The 19,083-nt window shown below is 48.5% G+C and overlaps 1 long non-coding RNA gene across 2 annotated transcripts; it reads right to left on the bottom strand.

Moving 5' to 3' along the window:
* Nucleotides 1–6,281: 6,281 nt before the first annotated feature.
* LOC140592013 (uncharacterized) lies at nucleotides 6,282–10,339 on the bottom strand. 2 transcript variants are annotated; one of them, XR_011992232.1, is made up of 3 exons: nucleotides 10,120–10,339; nucleotides 9,829–9,973; nucleotides 6,282–6,414 (listed from the first exon to the last, which is right to left on the bottom strand). It is a non-coding gene; the product is annotated as an uncharacterized lncRNA (long non-coding RNA). The 2 variants fall into 2 exon arrangements; XR_011992233.1 differs by having other exon boundaries at nucleotides 6,402–6,411.
* Between the last annotated feature and the right edge of the window lie 8,744 nt (nucleotides 10,340–19,083).

Here is a 19,083-nt window from a genome sequence, read left to right as displayed (position 1 = left end):
TCAGTCACTTAGCAGTGAGCCACCTGCTCACCAGGTGACTCTCTGGATTTCTCGGTGACACACATACCTGTAAGTGGCTGACCTCTGACCTGGAAATGACCTCTGTGCCCTCATCTGATGACCCGCGGTCAGCCATGCAGCAGCCTGGGGGTGTCATGTCACCATGGCCCCTGCTCAGGGCGGTGGCATCAGATTGCGGCCTGAGGCCATGTGACCCTTCTCTCTGGCGCCCCTCTGCTGTTTTGGGATTTTAATTAGGGCTACAGTTCCCTGCCCCCCCCCACCCTAATAACCTCTTGATACGCTGCCAGCGTGTACAAACAGCGCCTCGAACTGTGGCTCCCTGTTAAAGCCAGTTGGTGCACAATTAAATCGTTAATTACCAGCCTTTTAAAATCAAGGCATGTGGGGTGGGGGGGGGGGGGGGGGGGCGAAGGAGAGACAGGTTCAACACTGCAACTCATTAATTGCGACCAAATTGAGACGCGACTGACTGGCTCCTCCCGCTGCCCCGCCTCCCGTTGCATCTCTGACGCCCTTGACTCTTCCGTTCCCGCGAGGTTCCGTTACGTGTTCCGCTGTTGCCCTGGTTACCCCTATGTCATCTTTCAGGCCGCAGTCACGCTGGTGTTCAACCACCAACCAGTGCCTTTGGAAAGAGGGATAAGGGATCTACAGCAAGGGTTCAAGGGTGGCACAAGAGGGGGTGTCTGCAACCTTAATTACCCAGATCATACAGAGGACCCCCCCCCCCCCAACAAATCCCAGGGAAGATTGTGATAGACTGACATTGTAAGAACCGATTTAATGGAGACGGGACTAAATATAGAATGGAAGCATCTTTCAGGGTTAGTGGGGTAAGCTGGCGGAATGCTCCGGAGAGGTGTGAGAAGGCGAGTGCATGTGCTGAGACACAGAATCAGATGCACACACTGTCCCCCACACAGGACAAGCACGCTACACATGTAACATGTTAACTGCTCTCACTCATCACACGAAGAAGCAGCTGAGGACACCAGAACAGGACATGCAGGTGATGGAAAGCCTCCTCCTTCACGGTGCTTAAACCTTTCTGTTAAAATGTGAATATTTCATTTCCACTTGTTGTTTTCACTTCTGTCCCTTCAAATCACTCTGTTGTGTCTCTCAGTTCCCTGTTCAGGCCCATGATTGATGTGTGTTTCACACACTCCAGACTTACTGGTATTCTCCGTCCAGTCATTAACCCCTCCCCCTCAACCCCCAACCGCCACCCCCCAAACTGAACTGAGACGACAGGGGGTGCGAGGAGGCGGGGGCAGTATGAAGCGAGGAACAGAAAGAGAAATGCACTGCAGGACAGAAATTTAGGGGACAGGAGAAAGGTGTGGATGGCTGGACAGTGCGGAACGAGCAGGAAAATGCAGCATCTGTGTCATCTGAAAGAGTAGAAGGTAACAAGGAGCTTTTATCGCAGTGTCCTGAATGCAGTGCAACTGAGATAATTACTAACAGCAGTGCATTTAAAAGTGTCTATAGGCAATATACTGAATGCAGTGTACATATACTGTACATTTAATCCAGTGACCCTTATGCAGTGACTCGTATGCAATTAATGCAGTTTCCAGTTTGCAGTGCAATTAAAACAGTGTCCACAAGAGCATTTAATGCTGTGCCCTGTATCCAGTGTGCATAATTCAGTGTAGCGAACACGTGTGCATAATGCAATGTATTAAATGCAGTGTAATTAATGCAGTGTCCTGAACTCATCTTGTTAGGTATTAAACATGAACACTCATAACAATCATGACACAAGATACAGTCTATTTACAGTGATGACAGTTCCAGCCATTAGGGTGCAATTGCTGAGATAAATAGCCCCTGGTAAGGGATACTGGATGGCTGGTGATTGGCCTCTCATCAAAGGCTGATTGCAGGTCAGCAGTAATTATGGAATGCAGCAAGTCCACGGCTCCTAGCTCCTTGTGGAATCACTGTCTTATAATGTAATGAACGGTGATGTTAGGAGGCATCTGGGTTGGGAGAAAGAGGTGTACCTTAGGAGTGTGTTTAAGCTGCACTGGGGCGGGGCGGGGGGGGGGGGCGACTTTGTTTCCTGCGCTTTGTTGAGGGGGTGCACTAGCGTCTGACCCTTGTAGGGTATTCCACATCAGTGCAGTAGTGGGGGTGGGGGGGCTGGTTTTGGGGGGTAGTGGCCATCTGCCATATCCATCAGGCTTCAGCCACCCCCCTCCCCACCCCCCCGCAGTTAGAGGAAAAAGACGAGCAGGGGAAAGACAAGGTAGTGGCTGGGGGGGGGGGGGGGGGTGTTGTCACAGGCAGCCGGGTTGCCGCCAACAGGGCCCACCTCCTCACGACTGCTTAATTTTGTTCATGACAATCACAAGCTTCTTTCTAGTGGTAGGGGGCTGGGGGGGGGGGGGGTTGGGCAGTTGGATTGCCATGCCCCGCTGCCCCCCCAAGGGTTTTTTATTCCCTTTTGCACTGACCCTGGGAATTCGCTTTCTTCTCCTTGCTGCCTTCTGACGTTTGCTATGCTCACTTTTTAAATGTCGTCACTGAGGTTGGCTGCTTCATTCCCTGGGGTGATGCTGCTCTGCAGCTCAGATGCTCTGGGAGTAAGAGAGTCATAAATGACTCAAGCAACGAAACACGATGACAGTCACAGTTACCCCGAAACACTCCATGTGGAACTTGCACAAATTCTAACGCCATCCGAGACTTGCTTTGCCTGTGACCAGCAGGGGAGCTAATCTCCACTGACATCATAATCAGGGAGCAGGGATAGAGGTTATGCTGCTATCAGCTGACATATCAGGGCGGGGGGTCTGCGGGACCCCATACGCTCTTATGGTTGACCATTGCAGCAATGATCTCAGACCTTAAGGGCTACGTTTAGACCTGTAAAGGATCACGACGAGCGTCACGCTTAAAACACACACGCCACTCCATTCCTCGTGTTTCAGTAAATCCTCAGCGCGGCTCTAAGTGGCCGCACAAGCTCAGCTGGCCTCACTGCTTCCCCAGAGGCAGGAGGAGAAAAGCCCGGCATCCAGGTGAGGTTCCGTTAATCCTGCACTCTCCCTGACTCTCATGGAACCCCGAAGGCTCCAGCTGAAGGTCAGTGTAAGTAAGAATACATCAGGCAGTGAGACGTGCCGAATTAATGTGGCTGTCGGGCCAGGAGCACTCTGGGAGATTGATTGACTTGTAAGATGTATGAACAGATGGAAGAACAAAAATGGGGGGTGTCAGGGGTATGAGGGTGGGGGGCTGGGCAGGGCAGACCATGAAGTGAGCCACTGGCATGCCCCACCCATCCATGTGTAACCACACCCACTGTGTAGTAGCCCCTCCCAACAGCAATATTGCAGTCTGACCATGTAGACTGTCTAAAGTCCTGGCTGAGGGGTGAGTGAGTCGAGGGAGGTGGGGGTGATCCCCATAAAGGAGGTTACTTCTTTCCCCTCCCTCTCAGGCACAATCCCTTCTTTGTGTTGCTCCCCCCTTCATGTTCTTCAGGCCTAACCCAGCCACCGAACAGGGCGAGTCCACCTTATTTTACCTCATCCCGGGGGTGTTGAACCGCTGAATGTGTAAGAAAAATTTACCACAGGAAATGTCATCATGGCAGAGCAACAAGCCAGAATAGGGGTTGTGCCAGCTTTCAGTTAAACGTGAGCCACCCCCCCCCCCTGCCAAAACTGATATAATGGTGTCATCCTCAGGCAATGGCCTTGGTATCTGTAAGGCTACTTCTGGGTTGTATGCCAGCAAAGCTATGAGACACGGGCAACAGGAAGGAACTTTCCATGGTATGTGGGTGGAAACTATGCATGACATGTTTTGCTATAACCAGAGAAGCCACCTTTACTACAACCCCGCGGTGGCGAGGTGAGGTTATGGACAAACGCGGCAAATGAGTATCTTCCCCAATCTCTCAGTTCTGTTGCATTTTTCTTCCTGCTGGCCTTAGGTGAGGGTTTGCAGTCTAGTCCGTGGTGTGGTTGTGAGGCAGATGTGTCCTGGGGGTCTGTGTCAGTCCAGGGAGCAGGCAAGAAGTGTGATTAATCAACACTCGAACATGTATGCTTGTCACCCAGTCTATCCCTTCAACATCTCCTCCGCAAGAGTCCCCACATCCAGGACGGCCTTGCTAGTGTGGTCATGCGCTGTGTGGGTAAGAGCTGGGGGCAGCGGCCGTGGGGGGGCAGCGGCCGTGGGGAGAGCCATGCGGCGCTCGGTGAAGAGCAGATCCCGGCTAATTAAAACTCGGCGTGACAGCAGACGTCAAGGCCGACTGAGTTGTCAGAAACGCAGAACGCGGAGTACGGGCGAGGTGCCGGAAGGTTCCGGGCCTCCCTCACGGCGCTCTTATTTCTGTGCATTATTGCAAGTTTGTTGCATCTAATTGTGAGTCCTCACTGCAGAAGACAAAGAAATATTAACTCCTGGATTCTGACCCTGGAGGAACCCTCTCTGTGAAACGCAGTACCAAACCCAAGCCTGCATCGCAGCATGGGAAATTTTTGTTTTTTGTTATTGTTTATGTTTTTCTTTGTTGTGTAAGAGTTAGAGTTCAATTCCTGGGATGTGGACCAACTTTCTGATTAGAGGTTTCTTAACTACAATGCCCCCTATTGACGAGTTGTTACTTTTCAGGGCTCATAGTGATTTGTTTTTTGTACCATTTCTCTCAACTAGTTTATCCTGAGTCCTCTGTAGGCTAGCTGTACATCAAGATCAGACTCACACCAAACTAAAATGTATACTTTAATGAGTATAGGGTTTCACCACAAATCACGCTGCCTGTGCAGTTCACCACTTTCCTGTGATGTTTCACAGTGAGCAGAGGCAACATTACATGGTATGTCAATGCCTTACGAAATCTGAGAAATCTATTATATGTCAAAAGCCAAGTTTATTAACAAAAACAAACAACTGAAGACAGGCTTTTTTTCAGTTTAAATTAAAACATAATGAGATACACAGGACATCAATGTTAATGAGAAATGTTTTCTTAATGAGAATAATGGAGTCATTTGGCGCAATTTGACGCACATTTAATTGATCAATTGCTCTGCCTTTAAATGAGCATTATTCTTATGTTTAATGAAGTTAAAGTTTTACGCTTTTTTGACTGATCATTTATTACAGATCAAAGTTTAAATTCTAATTGTTAATCTATACAAGATATAAAACATGTTTCTTCTGAATTAATGCATGAGAAGGTTTTTATTTGGTTGATTTATTTAGCAGTAGTATGCAGCTGTATAGTTTCTTGTTATTAAATAAGTACAGCCGTGGAGAAAATTAAGAGACTACAGCACAATTTTTTGTTTCACTCATTCCTCAATTTATGGGTATATGCCTGTGTAAAATATACATATTTTTTCAAAGTACAGCCTGGATCTTCCCTGCTTCTCATTAATGAAGGGCCTCTTCCTTGCTTTATGGGACTTCAGTCCTGCTTCTAGGAGCCTGATATGAACTGTCCTAGCAGTGCACTTCACAAATTTTGAACCTGGAAGCAACCTGCCGCTCAGTGTAGCCTTCTGCCAGCAGAACCACAATTAAACCAGGGTTTAAAAATGCAGATTTATTAATAAAATATAGAGTGGTCTTTTAATGTTTTTGCATGGCTGTGTTTCAGGGATTTCTTATTTCCAATAAAGTTCTTTGGAAAAAAAATTATTAATAAACAATATGTATTATTTAGCATGGGTATCATACACGAATATACATTATCCATTCATAATTACCAAATTATTTAGTAGATTATGTAGTAGCATCAGTGACTTTTGCATTATTGAACAAAGTACTTCCCAGCATAAATGTATAAAACTGTTAGTTACATTGGTCAATTTACACATCGATGGTAGTCTTATTTATAAGGCTTTTGTTTGCTTCGAAATTAAATTTCTATTCTTTAGCTTTAAAATCAATACATGCTCTTAGCAGCAGACAGAATCTGATTGTAACTGTAAACTCAACAGAGGATATAATTTTAGAGAAACTGAAGGCAGATTACAGGAGGTTTGCTGGGGGATCACAGGGTGGAGCTGGTCACTCAGGGGTTCATGGGTAAGGGCCCCAGGTGACCAAAAGGGGGCTCCACTGTGCCCCTCTGTGCCCTGCTGGGACATCCACCAGTAAGTGGGCAGGCTGTGAGCTTGTTGAAACTGAAGTATGGGGTGCCCTGGCATCTCGCTGGACGTCTGGAGAAGAGCTACCCTCACCAGGGATGGGTCCTTGGGTTCTGGGACTTGAACAATGTGAACAATTGGCGTCTATTTTTTCTTTTCTCTGATTGGCTGGATCCCAAAGACCTTTCCAGGCATGGTTAACGGCACATCCAGGAATCCCAAAAAATAGCCGCAGAGTTTTGAAAGTGCAAATGTCGGACGGCTCCTGCTGGAAGTAAAAAAAAAAACGAGAAAGGGGGGAGCCATGTTTATGGGAGGGGTGGGTTTCTGTTAATCTGAGGAGATGGATAGTTCTGGGAGGTTAGTTGATATTAATGTTAAATTCATGTTACAGTTAATAAACAGCCAACTATAACATGTGCTCACTCAAGGTGCCACATCACACTACAGAAACTGCGTTTTTCCACCAAAAGCCTTTCGATGCCTGAGCCCCGGCTTTCCAGTGATAGGCCTTCTGCTGATGTTGCTTCAGGCCCTGTAGTGACTCATGGTATTCCTGTGTGGCACATGCACACGGACAGAGGTGGGGGGGTAGGCTCATAAAGTGTGTGTGTGTGTGTGTCTGTGTGTGTCTGTGTGGTGGTGGGGGGCAGCAGGATCCTCAGTTACCCCCCCCCCCCCCCAGAAGCTGTCCCAATCAGAGTAGCCGGTGCCCAGCTGTGTCTTCTCCTGAGCAGCTCTGGAAGCCACAGCGCCCCCCCCCCCCCCCCCCCCCCCCACTAGGTATATATGTACGTATTTATCTTCCTCTATGGGGATTCCTTTGGGGAAATAGCCTTCCCAGGATTGTGACCCCTGAAGAAAAAACCTTCCTACAAGGCAAAATGTTTATTTTTTGAAGTTTGTGTGTTTGTGTATATACGTGGGGGAGGGGAGGTAATGTATATATTACATTGTGGGGACATTTATTATGACCTTGTGGGGACCATTTTTTTGGTCTCCACATGGGGAAACTCAATCTTATAAAAATCGGTGACTGCAATCAAAAAATTAAAAATGTTAAAAAATCTTGTATTTTGTTTGGTTACTTATGGTTAAGGTTAGTGCTGGGTAGGGGTTATGGTCGTCATAAAGTGAATAGGGTTTTGCCCATAGAAATGAATGGAGAGTCCCCACAAGGATATACTGTAATTACAAACCTGTCTGTGTCTGTCTGTGTATGTCTGTGTGTCAGACTGGGGGTGCTCAGCTATGGAGTCTGCATAAACACTTATACTGCTGTAATCCACCCCCCCACTGCTTAAACCGGAGCTGGGGTTGGGGGGTGGGTCTCGCATTAACCCCAGACCATACAGGCTTCATGATGGCACCCAATCAGTTCTAGGTACAGACATCCCCAAACTGACACATTAGCGCTGTGTATGTGTGTGTGTGTGTGTGGGGGGGGAAGAAAAATCAGGCTTGAAGTGGGTTAAAGGGTTAAAGGCTTCATGGGGAGACAGACTCTCCAGTCCTCAGATCTGAGGCTCTTTCAGCTCTGAAGATTCCCAGATGTGACCAAACACCCCCCCCCCCCCCACACACACACACACACACACACACCTTGTCAAGAGCGACAGGGAAATGGCTAAAGTCTCATCAGACCTGAGTAGCATCCGGAATCTGCGAGGGCTGTGCTCAGGGCATTTAGGCTCCAAATCACACACCGTGTGCAGTGACCGAGCCACACTGTCACCCAGTGAGCCTTCTTAGGAGAGAGGCCCGAAAATCCCACATTTATGTAAAAAATACAGACGATATTCTGCGATACAGGTAAACACACATTGCTAGTCACACCAACGTCGTGAAATGCAACCTACATCCCCATATAGCCCCAGAGTCCCCCCCCCCCACCAATCACAGAGACTGGGAGACCCACTGCAATTGCAGTGGATTTGTGAACAAGCTGGCATGTTACGCTTCACACTGTGCAGCACTGATACTCTTTGTCCGCTGCACTTCACTCAGCTGCAGACCCTCAGGGAAAAGCATCTCCCTAATAAACAGGGGTACAACTACAACGCGGCTAAGCCTCCTGTTATACACTACGCTAATCTTTCAGAGAGCCTCTGCCACAGATGGAAACTGAGGCAGTTCCTGAGGCCTGAGAGAAAGGCATGCCTTGGTTTGCAGGCCCTCTGCAGGCCTCGCTGGACAGAAATGGAGAATGATTGCAAACTCTTTCCACTTCCAGAAAAGTCCCGAAAAAGATATTTGTAGCTCCACAGCTGAATCAATATTCGGGGATCTGGCTCTGCTGGCCATTTTGCAGAAGAATATTTGTCACCCTCCATGTCGGATAAAAATGAAACCGGCAAACAGGCCAGTGGCGGAGTAAATCTCCCATTTCTCTGGTTTGTTTGCTTGGGCTGTTGTTTGGAGCTGGTAAGTTGCCCACCCCATGCTCCCCCCCCCCCCCCTCTTCAGGATGAGGGATGAAGGGTTAGTGGGTGAGATGGCCAGGATGAGGTTTGGGGGGACATGGGGGGGTTCACCCTATAGAGACGCGCAGCCTCTGATGATATCATCACTGACATCACAGTGGAGGGGGGGGTGCGTGTCAGATCTGGAAGCTCGATCCCGGTGCTGTGGCCCCTCGGAGGGGAGATGTATATTTCAGGCCTCTCTGACTTTAAGACTGAGTATCTCATCATAGCAACCATTGCCCGCACCCTCCCCCCTGGCGTAGAATGGCTATGACCTCAGATGGGGGCCACCGTATTTGTTATATTTATTTATTGATTTATTTATTTTAGTTGCTAAGCAAATGTGAAGATCTACGTTATTCAAAATGTATTATGTTATACAGGATGACGTTTACACATACGGCCGTTTACGACTGACCATTTATGAGTATTATAAACATTTGCGTAGACATATGGGCCATCGCCTGTGAGACAACGGTGTGGGGCTGGGGGGGGCTGGGAGCTGGCCCAGGGACTCTGCTGTTCTTTCGAGTGGGGGCCAGACCTGGGTGTTTGAAACAGAGGCCCACTTCAAGCCTGTTTTTGTTTCAGATGTTTTCTTTTCTGGGGTGGGTGCTGGGCATCACCCGTTTCCAGATGCAAAAGTCACTGCTTCCAACATCTGTGAACATCTGGCTGCGAAGAAGGCTTTAAAACGGGCTTCTGCAAAGAATGCGTTTTTTTTCTTTCACTTTCTAGCATTTTGTGTCGTTTTTGCAGGTGTGAACTCACTTGTTCTGTTTTTAGATACGTACGACTACTGCCAGAAGAATTTTGGAGGGAGTTTGTGTGTGGATCAGCGGGTTAGGGCAGTGTGCCTATGATCAGAAGGTTGTTGGTTCAAATCCCTGGCTTGGTAGACTGCCTTCATTATTACCCCCATGAGCAAGGCCCTTAACCCCCAGGCCCTTAACTCCCAGGACTGTCTGACTCGGAAAAAAGTACATCACCTTGGATAAAATAAATTCTATGTAATGATTTGTAAGGTAAAATTAATTAATCTCTAAAGGTTAGCTGCTCAAAAACAGGCAAACCCAAGAAAAACAGTTGAGCAATTTTAAATCCTGCTAATATTTCTGTGTGAGCTGTAGCAATAGTTTCATATTTTCAGCAATATTTTCAGAGCCTCTTTCTAGCTAATGAGCTGACATTAATTTAGTCCTCAGCTGAGTACTAACCTGGGTATTCACACATCCAGTATTTTTCATCATTTGTTCATAAGCCTCTGGACCCTGGAAAGCTCATCAGCCTGATGGATTGAAGGTGTCAGCGAAAAGGAGAGGAATCCTCTCTGCATGTTCTTCAGGCAAACCTACCTGCAGCCTGAGAAGAAAAGCACTTTGTTAGGAAAATTATATATAACCGGAGTATATAAAAAGCGCCTTTTTGGATATTGTAAAGATTTATAGGGAGAGTAAATAAGTGGTTGAGCAGGCCTTTGAAAAGGTGAACAGGGGGCTTGTTTATACCGTGACCGCAAGTTGCACGAGGACCAAGATTTGTCCCGGTTGTTGTTTGTGTCCTCAGAAGATGACCTCACTGCTAGCGACTACTCTGACAAGAACTGATGACGTTCCTGTTGGGGAGTGGCTTATCTCTCAGCCTGTGGTCATCCCATCTACTCCGGGCTTCAAAGCTTCCCTTCTCCCAGGTACAAGAACATTTCTCATCCCAGAAAAAAATGTTTTTTGTCCATCAACAAAAAATGGAAAAGAACCTCTTATAAGTTACAGTAACACTGAACCATCTGTAGAGAACAGGCTGGTCCTGCCCTCATAGAGTTTGTAAATAGATGCAGGGCCGTTGGCAGGATTTTTAAAACACAGAGGTCAAAAGTGTTAGCCCATCCTGGGCGTGCCTTGTAATGGATCGTGGTTTTTGGAGTTGCAGAAAAAACACTGAGTATTTGACCTTGGTGTCCTCAATGATAGGTATGGGCATGGGGTGACGTGCAGGGAGTGATGTGATCCCTGAGCACTGATACTGAACATGTAAGCCCAACACCAGCCCTGAACCTGAAGTTTACCAGTCAGATGAAAGGGCAGCCTCCTGCTTTGGCCATTCCATAGAGCCGGGTTTCGGAGGGTCCAGCTGGCAGGCTGGAGGTTCGCTGGCGTCTTCAAATGCCTCAGAAATTACTGACTGGGGGCCAGGAGAGGAAGATCACAGAAGTCGATAGCCACAGCGTCGGGCCCCCCCAGCAGAGCCCTCACCGAAGGAAATGAGTGACAGCAATGGGCTCCAGGGCCCAATACGTCCATTCCGAATCCCTGAGCATTGGTGGAAGTAATGGGTGGGGGGGGGGATTACACCTAGAAGAAAGAGCAAAAGTACATAAAGAAGTGAGTTAATAACAAACAAAAACCATAGGCAAGTGTGTGTATGCCAGCTGACTTGGAATTCAGAACATGAACGCGTGCGCGTGTGTGTGTGTGGTGAATCAATGGAGTGTGACAGCTTATATTAATTGACAAACACGGAGCTCGGTCGAAACTTAGCAACAGGGGCACGGGTACCCGCCCCGATAAGGCACATTCATTACCGGGGAGGAATTTTTAGCCGTATTAATAATTAATGCAGCACACGGCAACAAAAGGAGGGAAAGGATGGGGGCCGTGCCGTATCTACAAGGGCCTCGTTAGAGAGCGAAGGCACCTGTGGCTATTTCACCATGTACCCAATCTCCGGAGGTCCCTTCACACCCAAGAACACGCCTGTCTCTAGAGTAACAATGAAAAGTATGTCTGGGATATCTGATCTCTCTGTCAGCATAGAATGAATAATGTGTATGTTAAGCTAGAGTGTCCCAAGACCCTCCGTGTAACACTTGCGGGGTAGTGGGTGAATATTTGGCTTGGGCTTCACTGGTTAAGGGTTTTCCGATGGTGAGACGTTTCTGCCTCTAATGTGCTGGAGAGGCCAGCTCAGCACTCTGACATATGAGCCTGGTGTATATAGCATCTTTGTGGAGTGTGTAGTGGGCTCTGTAAGTCCAACACCCACCCACACACAGACGAGCCCCATAACCAAACTCTTTCCTTCCATCCATCCAAACCGCCCCCCCCCCCCATTTTCCACACGTGGCTGGAATAAACCCTGCTAGTACCAGCACTCCCCACAAATTTACGAGCGGACCACAAACCCCACGTCTGTGCTTCTCTCACTCCTCAACGAGCACCCCCCCCCAGACCAGACCCTGTGCTTATGAGTGCCGCACCTGGAGTAGCAGGCGCTCACAATCTGACCCTGTTAATTGGCCACAACCGCTACCTGTAGGTCCACACTGGGTAGACAGGCAGCCATAGAAACATACTACAACATACCTTTCTATCTATTCATACACCTATAGCTGCCTTTTGCTGATGGAGTGCAGTACTTTCTGCCATATAAACCAGTAATCATATCCAAGAAACCCATGCCTGTTCCCCCCTGCGTTACTTTGAGCAGTGATTTGAATCACCAGTGAATTAGCAGCATTAGCATTAGCCTTATAGGCTGGGTTTGCCCAGAGCTTCTGTGTGTTTGCATGAAGCCGCGCGTAGGCCTTACCTCTTCTACCTTGGGTAAGGTAATCAGGGCTGATGGAGGACATCCGACTGGCAAGGAACAGGCCCTTCCATGCGTGCAAGCCAGCCTGTCCTCACAGTGACTGACAAGGGGGCAGGGTCTCTGGGTCAGGGGTCCGCCTTGTCAGGCGCCCAAAAGCGGGCGGGAGGGCAGGCCACCATGCTGCCCTCGTCGCTCTGGTGTGACAGTCCGTGCTTACCTCTGGAACCTTCTCCCCGTTATTCAGAGTGCCCGGCAGGATTGTGGAATCTTGACTTTACTGGGGGGGGGGGGCAGCGGGGTCATGGGGTCAGGACTCTGAGTCATCTTTGTCAGGAGTTAGAGAGACAGGGAGCGTGTTTCCTTGCAGTCAGCAGCGAGCGGCGCGACCCCCCTCCACTTTCAGCATCTCTGCACGTTTCATTACAAACACACATGCTGGCAGATACTCCCAGCATCCTGCAGTTTGGTCACGTTCCCTTCCGGTCCGCGTTCTGAAACCTGTGGCTCTGAGGTGACCCTGGGCGGCGTGCGATGGGGGGGGGGCTTATCCCTTCCTCTCCCTTCCTCTCCCTCTCCAGGTCAACCTCTTTCTTCTCCTCCTTTTTTAAGTTTTCTTTCTCAGAGAGAGAGAGCTGGACCCTCGTGCCAAAGCAAACAAGCAGCCTTCCCAGAGAGCCCGGGACGCTGTCCAGGGCCCCATTCCTCCCTCCGTGTCGCGGTGCAGGGTACGGATGTGAGAGCCCCGCCCAGGCGTTACCGTCTCATCCCGGATCTCTGCGGGGCCCGTTTGGGGAGTTGTGGTAGGATTTCTTTTAAATGTCAGAAGAACAGGGAGGAGGACACCAGGCTGGGGAGGGGAGGCGGGGGGCAAAGATGCTGAGACCACATTCACTCTCTCTCTCTCTCCTCTGTCTGTTTCTCTCTTCTTCCCTTCACCTCCCTCCCTCTTTCTCTCCTTCTCTCTCTGGACCTTGCATGTCTTGGTTCAATCGATGAGCCTCTAGCCCATTCGCTAATTACTTCCACACCACTGTGCTGCCCTGCCCGGCAACTTATCAATATTGCGCGTCTAACCCTCCCTCTGGATGCATCAGTCACACCCCCTGCCCAAAACACACACACTGCTTCAAACAGACATGCAGACCTCCTGAATGCACCCTAAACACACCTTTATACACACACAAACACACACACACATACAGTACATGTTTGTAATTGTATCTTTGTGGGGACTCTCCATTTATTTCTATGGGAAAAACTGTATTCCCAACATGACGACCTTAACCCCTACCCAGCCCTAACCTTAACCATATGTAACCAAACAAGATACGAGACTTTTGGCATTTTTAGTTTTTTGATTGCATTCACAGATCTTCACACATCAAAATAACACGTTTTTATCACATTCTGGTGGACATTTGGTCCTCACAATGTAATATAAACGTAATCTGCACACACACACACATACACACACACACACACACACACACACCTTGATCTTGTTCATTTCCACCACAAATATTCATACAGGTGGAATGTGTTTCATGGGTCTAGACTTAAAAAAAGAAAATCCAAAAATTCTATCAGTAGAAGACCTAGTAAAAGGTCGTAAAATCCTCCTTCATTTTGCTGTGTATGGCTAATATGTAACAGTGTATTATATATGCATTTCTGTACAATGTATGATTAATAATGCTATACATAAAGGATATCCATGGATAGTGTTACCAGAAAAGCCATGGTTTTCATAATTAGCTTTTAAAGAAGCAGCATTCTTCCCAGCCAGCTAATTAAACTGACAGTTTGTCAGCTGTCCCGTTCCAGTTCAGACTGGCTGCTTGCCACGGTAACGGAGCGAGCGGGGGTGGGAGGGGGGGGCAAGCCGCTCTGCGATGGCTTTGCTCACAGTCCCGATTGTACTGTCCGAGGTGGGTAGTCCTGCTGTTTATCGTTACACTGGAGCACCCACAAAACCCTGGCGGCCATCTTTGTGGGGCTAGCGGCAGAACGCCGATTCGCCTTTCTCCATCGTTCCTAAGATTTCCTGGATATTTACATGTTTTGACAGCATAATTACTAACAATTTTAAAGCCTGGCGTAGCTTTGTGTTTGAGTAAATTTCCATCTATAAAATAAACGTGTGTAAAATGACTGTTTTCACACATGTTTCCGTCTCACACCCATTATGTTATTTCCCTCACGTATCGTGATGATTTCACTCATAATGTCGCCCATCTGCGCCGGTTAGTGACCCGTCCTGACTGGAAACATCAAAGCGGATGAATGCGTAAATGAAAGTTCCCGAATCCAAATAAACCCGCCACCCTCGCTGTTTATTTACGCGTCGTCTCCTGGTTTCTCTCACATGTTCTTGTCCTGAAACCGGTTCATGCTCTAACGCCTTTCGTTGACTATCGCCACGACCCAACTTGACACAAACAGGCGTGAACTCGGGCATCATGCTGGACGACAGGAACCCATGATTGGCGCACTAGGGCCCACACAGACTTTGAAGGATCCCCGCCATACAGAGTGCTGTCAGCATGAGCTCCCTGCAGCGCCCCCTAAAGGATGCTGTAAAAAGACGTCTCTGTAATGAGCCGGTCAAATGTAAACTTGAGAGAGGGTTGTGGTTAGCAATGTTTGACCCAATACATTTTGAGACCACTGCTGTATATTCTGATAAAATTTCTTTCATGAAAAATTTTAAATGTTGAGCATGGTAACAGAATCCTCATACTCCGCCATAAAGGTCCGACTTGAGTCACGGCTTGGTTGTTATTATCTTTGAAGGAAATTGGTGTGCCCCTGTTGACTGTTTCCTGTCTGATTCAAACCTCGGCTGGAGGGTGGTCGTCCAGCCAAAAAGTTTCATAAACTGCATGGTAGTAGTTTTTTTTTTTTCATGGGTGGAAACAGTGTATGTATTTTTTTGAGAATGTTCTGGGCTTCCTGGAATGCCGAGGGTGTCGCGTGACAGGACTGTTAGTATCTTCATTATAACTAAAACATCCCTAATTTCTTTCCAGAGTGGAAATGCGAAGACGAATCGGATTTGTTTACTTCTCTTTTGGGAAAAAAGGGGAGGTTCTGAACAGCTGCGGACCTTGTTTTCTCGGGCCAGAAGCAGCTAATCTGCATGTGTTTCAGCGATGGTCTGGAATGTTCTTTTTGAGAAGTTAAGGCGGGAACTCAGTGCTGGAAGCTTATCTCGGGCTGGCCTGCTCAAACCACTTGGTTTGAAACCATTTTTCCATCGTCTGTTGTGTTGTTCCTGCTGTTGCATGTTGCTTCTCCTCACGTGGCTCTCCTGCAGGGACTCTCCCCTAACGCGACGTTCTGCTCGTGCTCTCCTGCTGCTTCTACTCAGAGCCGCACGTATGCAGACTGGCCTCTTCTTTAATTCCCCCACTACACGATGTACTCTAAAGGGAGATGTCAAAACTTGAGAAGAAATGACTAACTTTGTAAAAATACAGAGTAGGGGTTAGCACTTGAACCTCAGCTCTGCCCCGGGGATGAGAGATTCATGGATTCAAACGATCAGTTTACGCACCAGTGACTTTGGACTGCCCCGTGTTTCACCTTCACTTCCATCCTCCTGTTACATCCCAAGACACGTTTTCACTCAACATCATAGGCATTTTTTTAAGATGTAATCTTTAGGGATTAGATCACCTGGATAAGAGTGGTGGGACCAATGTTCTCTTCATCTACGGTTTGAGAGAAGCACCGTCGTGCAGAGGCCTGTGGACAGCTGCCAAGTGACTGTCCAGTGGGTCAGACCAGGTTCTTCTTCAAGAGCTTCCCTTGATCTTAGGGTCACCCTGCCTCTCCTACTTGTCAGGGCTTCCAGAGAAGCAGGGCAGCCATAATCATCGGGGAGGGGCTTGGGAGGCGTGTTTCACCCTGTTAGTGCTACCTTGATGAAATCAGCCAACAGACAGTGGATTCCGTTACCAAGCACTCTTAACGAGGAGGGCCTGTTTCATTTACCTCCATGCCTCTCCAACTATTATAATGTGTAATTTATAGGGTCTACATTCCAGGCTTGGCGAGATCTGAGCATCGGCTCAGTTATTCGCTTTTAGATTTTCTGATTCGCCCAAAAATGAAAGGAGAGTCACCTGCTCTAGATTCACTCCTGAAAATGAGCTCATTTGGAATCGGATCTGAGGTCCAAACACACACTATGGTGCAGCCAGACGAGGGAAGCAGTACATCCTGACCTTGGAGCCACTTGTGGCCCCTCCTGACATTCGAATTTCCTCGAGGCTGGGAAAGTCTCACGCCAATCGCGGGGGAGGTGGCCTCGACGTGTCCCTCCCGCCAAGTGACGCGAGGTCCCGGCGCTCGTCCCCTGCCGCGCCGCGCCATTGTAAAGTCATTAGTGCCGTCTCATTACAGCCAGGCCCAGCGTACCCTCTGATGTTTACACTGGAACTCCCACCCCGCCTTCCCCCTCCTCCTCTGTCTGTCACTGGGGTCACAGGGGTCGCAACCTCTGACCTAATTCTGATTCAGAAAGCTGAAGAGGTACAGGTGGGCTGAGGGACATTTACTCATGCAGATGTGAGAGAGCTTCCAGCAACAGTTCCTGCACTTTCACACCAACATCTATCCAACATTTCTTTTCATATTTGCAAATCTCCAGAAGTGTTTGGATTAATTGTCTTTCTTTAGGGTCGATATCCTTCTTATCCAGAAATTGGAGCCAGTAAACCTTTTAACCACCGGTTCTCCATCTACAGGGTCATGCTCCACCCCGGGCAGCTCGGAGAACCTCCTGTAGCTCCCTCCTCCATATAATCAGGGGTGCACCTGGAAGTTCTGGGTCCCCTGACGAAATGTCGCCTTGGGGCCGCCCTCTCCAGCGTTATGTATAATTTTACATATTCAAGGCCCCCTGTTAAGTGCTGGGCCCCCTGAATCTGCCAGGGTATCCATGCCCCTCTGTCACCCTTGCATTTAATCCTGCCCTTGGGGTGACCAGCCAATACCTTCACCCTCGAAGCCTCTGTAGGAACACCTGTTTTTAGGTGACATCCTCAACGGCCATATAAGTCATTTCGTACCTCTCTCCTAACGGCTATGGACACCCGAGGGCTCCCACACATGGCCGGCTTCATCGCACTGTTACTCTTCCCCACGCGCCGCGGTGGGGCGACAGATGGAGGGTTAGGGTGAGGCTGTCCCGACGTGGATGCAGCCCATCTCCGTCCACATTCCCCCCCCCTCTTGCCCATGCGCCCCCGACAGGTGGTCCTTGGCGCATTCACGTGCGCTGCATTGTTGTTGCGACATTGGCGGGGGTTGCCAAGGGAACGGCCAGCCGGCTGGTCTCGCCGCTGACCTCCTGTCATATTGTTTTCTCTGAGGAATTCATGAGGAATCATTCCTTTCATTTGGGATTTTTAATTATTTGCCTGGCGCTACCCCCTCAAAGCACCACCCACCAATAAGGTCAGCAGCTCCCAGAGGCCGGGGCGAGGGAAAACTGGCAGAGGGGGCGGGGTTTACTCACCGCTAATGGCGGCAGGCGCGGCTCGCCGCCAAAACAAGGCGCAGCCTGGAACGTGGGACTAATGCGGCGCTTTGCTGGTGCTCCCACGTCAGTGTGATTCACGTGAAGGCGGGTAACATCTACTGCATTTGGGGCTCCTTCCTGCCGAGTCTGACGGAGCTGAGAGTGGGATCATGTAAGCAGTCACTGTAACGGGTACGGCTAAGGTGTTATACATTGTGTTCTTGTTCATGTGGTCGTTTGGTCCCTTGATATGCAGGTCCGTCCTGAGCAGTGGCTCGCCGTCCCCTGGAAGTTTATCTAGGTTCCCCCACTGTCTGTGTCCGCTTGCGCTTAGTGGCGGGGCTGGTGTTCAGCTGGCTGTCACAGGAACTGTCACACGGATAGACATGATGTTAAAAAACATAGTGATGTCAATCACAAGTCAAAAATGCATCCTGTTAATCCAGATCATTTGAATTTATTATAGGTAACTGACAGCATGGGGGGGGGGGGGGGTGATGGGCATGGTGACGCAGTGGTGAGCATTGTCACCTGACACCTTTGGGACCGAGGATCTGCTTTGGCTCCACGTGTGTGGAGTTTGCACGTTCACCCTGTGTGGTTATGGGGTTGCTTCCGCGTACTCCAGATCCCCCCTCCCCCCCACAGTTCAAGAACATACTAAGGTGAACTATAGATACCAAATTGGCCATAGGTGTCAATGGCGAGTGTTCCCTGTACTGGGTTGGCGTCCCATCCTGGGTTGTTCCCAGTCTTGCATGATAGACCGTAGACCCCCACAACCCCAAATAGGACCAGTGGGTACAGAAAATAGGTGGCTGGAGAGCACAGGTGGCTTATTGGGCTCACACGTCCATAGTTGTGGGTTTGATTCCCAACATGGGTTCTCCAGTTTCCTTCCATAGACCGTAGGTGTGTGGTTTAGGTGAGTTGGTGTCTCTAGATCACCTCCAGTGGATGATTGTGAGTTTGTTCTGGATAAGTGGTTATAGAAAGTAAATGTACAGTAATATTCTCAAATGATTAGATGTTTCTAACCAGAGAACTAGTCCCCTTTTATAGACATTCCAGTAAAAATTTCCATGTTAGCTGTTAATTTATTTTGCGGTTACTGCATATAATTATTGATCTGATCCATATTAAGTTAGTCAGTTGCTGTTTTCATGCATAGTTCTTATCTGTTAAAACCAGTGCCAAACTTTACCACACTGGTAAACAGGATTTAAAAAAATATTTTTACTTTATGTTTATAATAATTTTGATTGATACTTGTTTTCTGCGCATTTTCTGAGCTGAAATGCAAATCAGACACATGCCTTGTTTATAAAAATAACCATTAAACTGAATTTTCTCTTTT

Source organism: Paramormyrops kingsleyae, chromosome 7, assembly GCF_048594095.1.
Source record: "Paramormyrops kingsleyae isolate MSU_618 chromosome 7, PKINGS_0.4, whole genome shotgun sequence".
Classification (NCBI taxonomy): domain Eukaryota; kingdom Metazoa; phylum Chordata; class Actinopteri; order Osteoglossiformes; family Mormyridae; genus Paramormyrops; species Paramormyrops kingsleyae.
The sequence above is the reverse complement of the archived record's forward strand: the minus strand, read 5'-3'. Positions and strand labels throughout refer to the sequence as shown.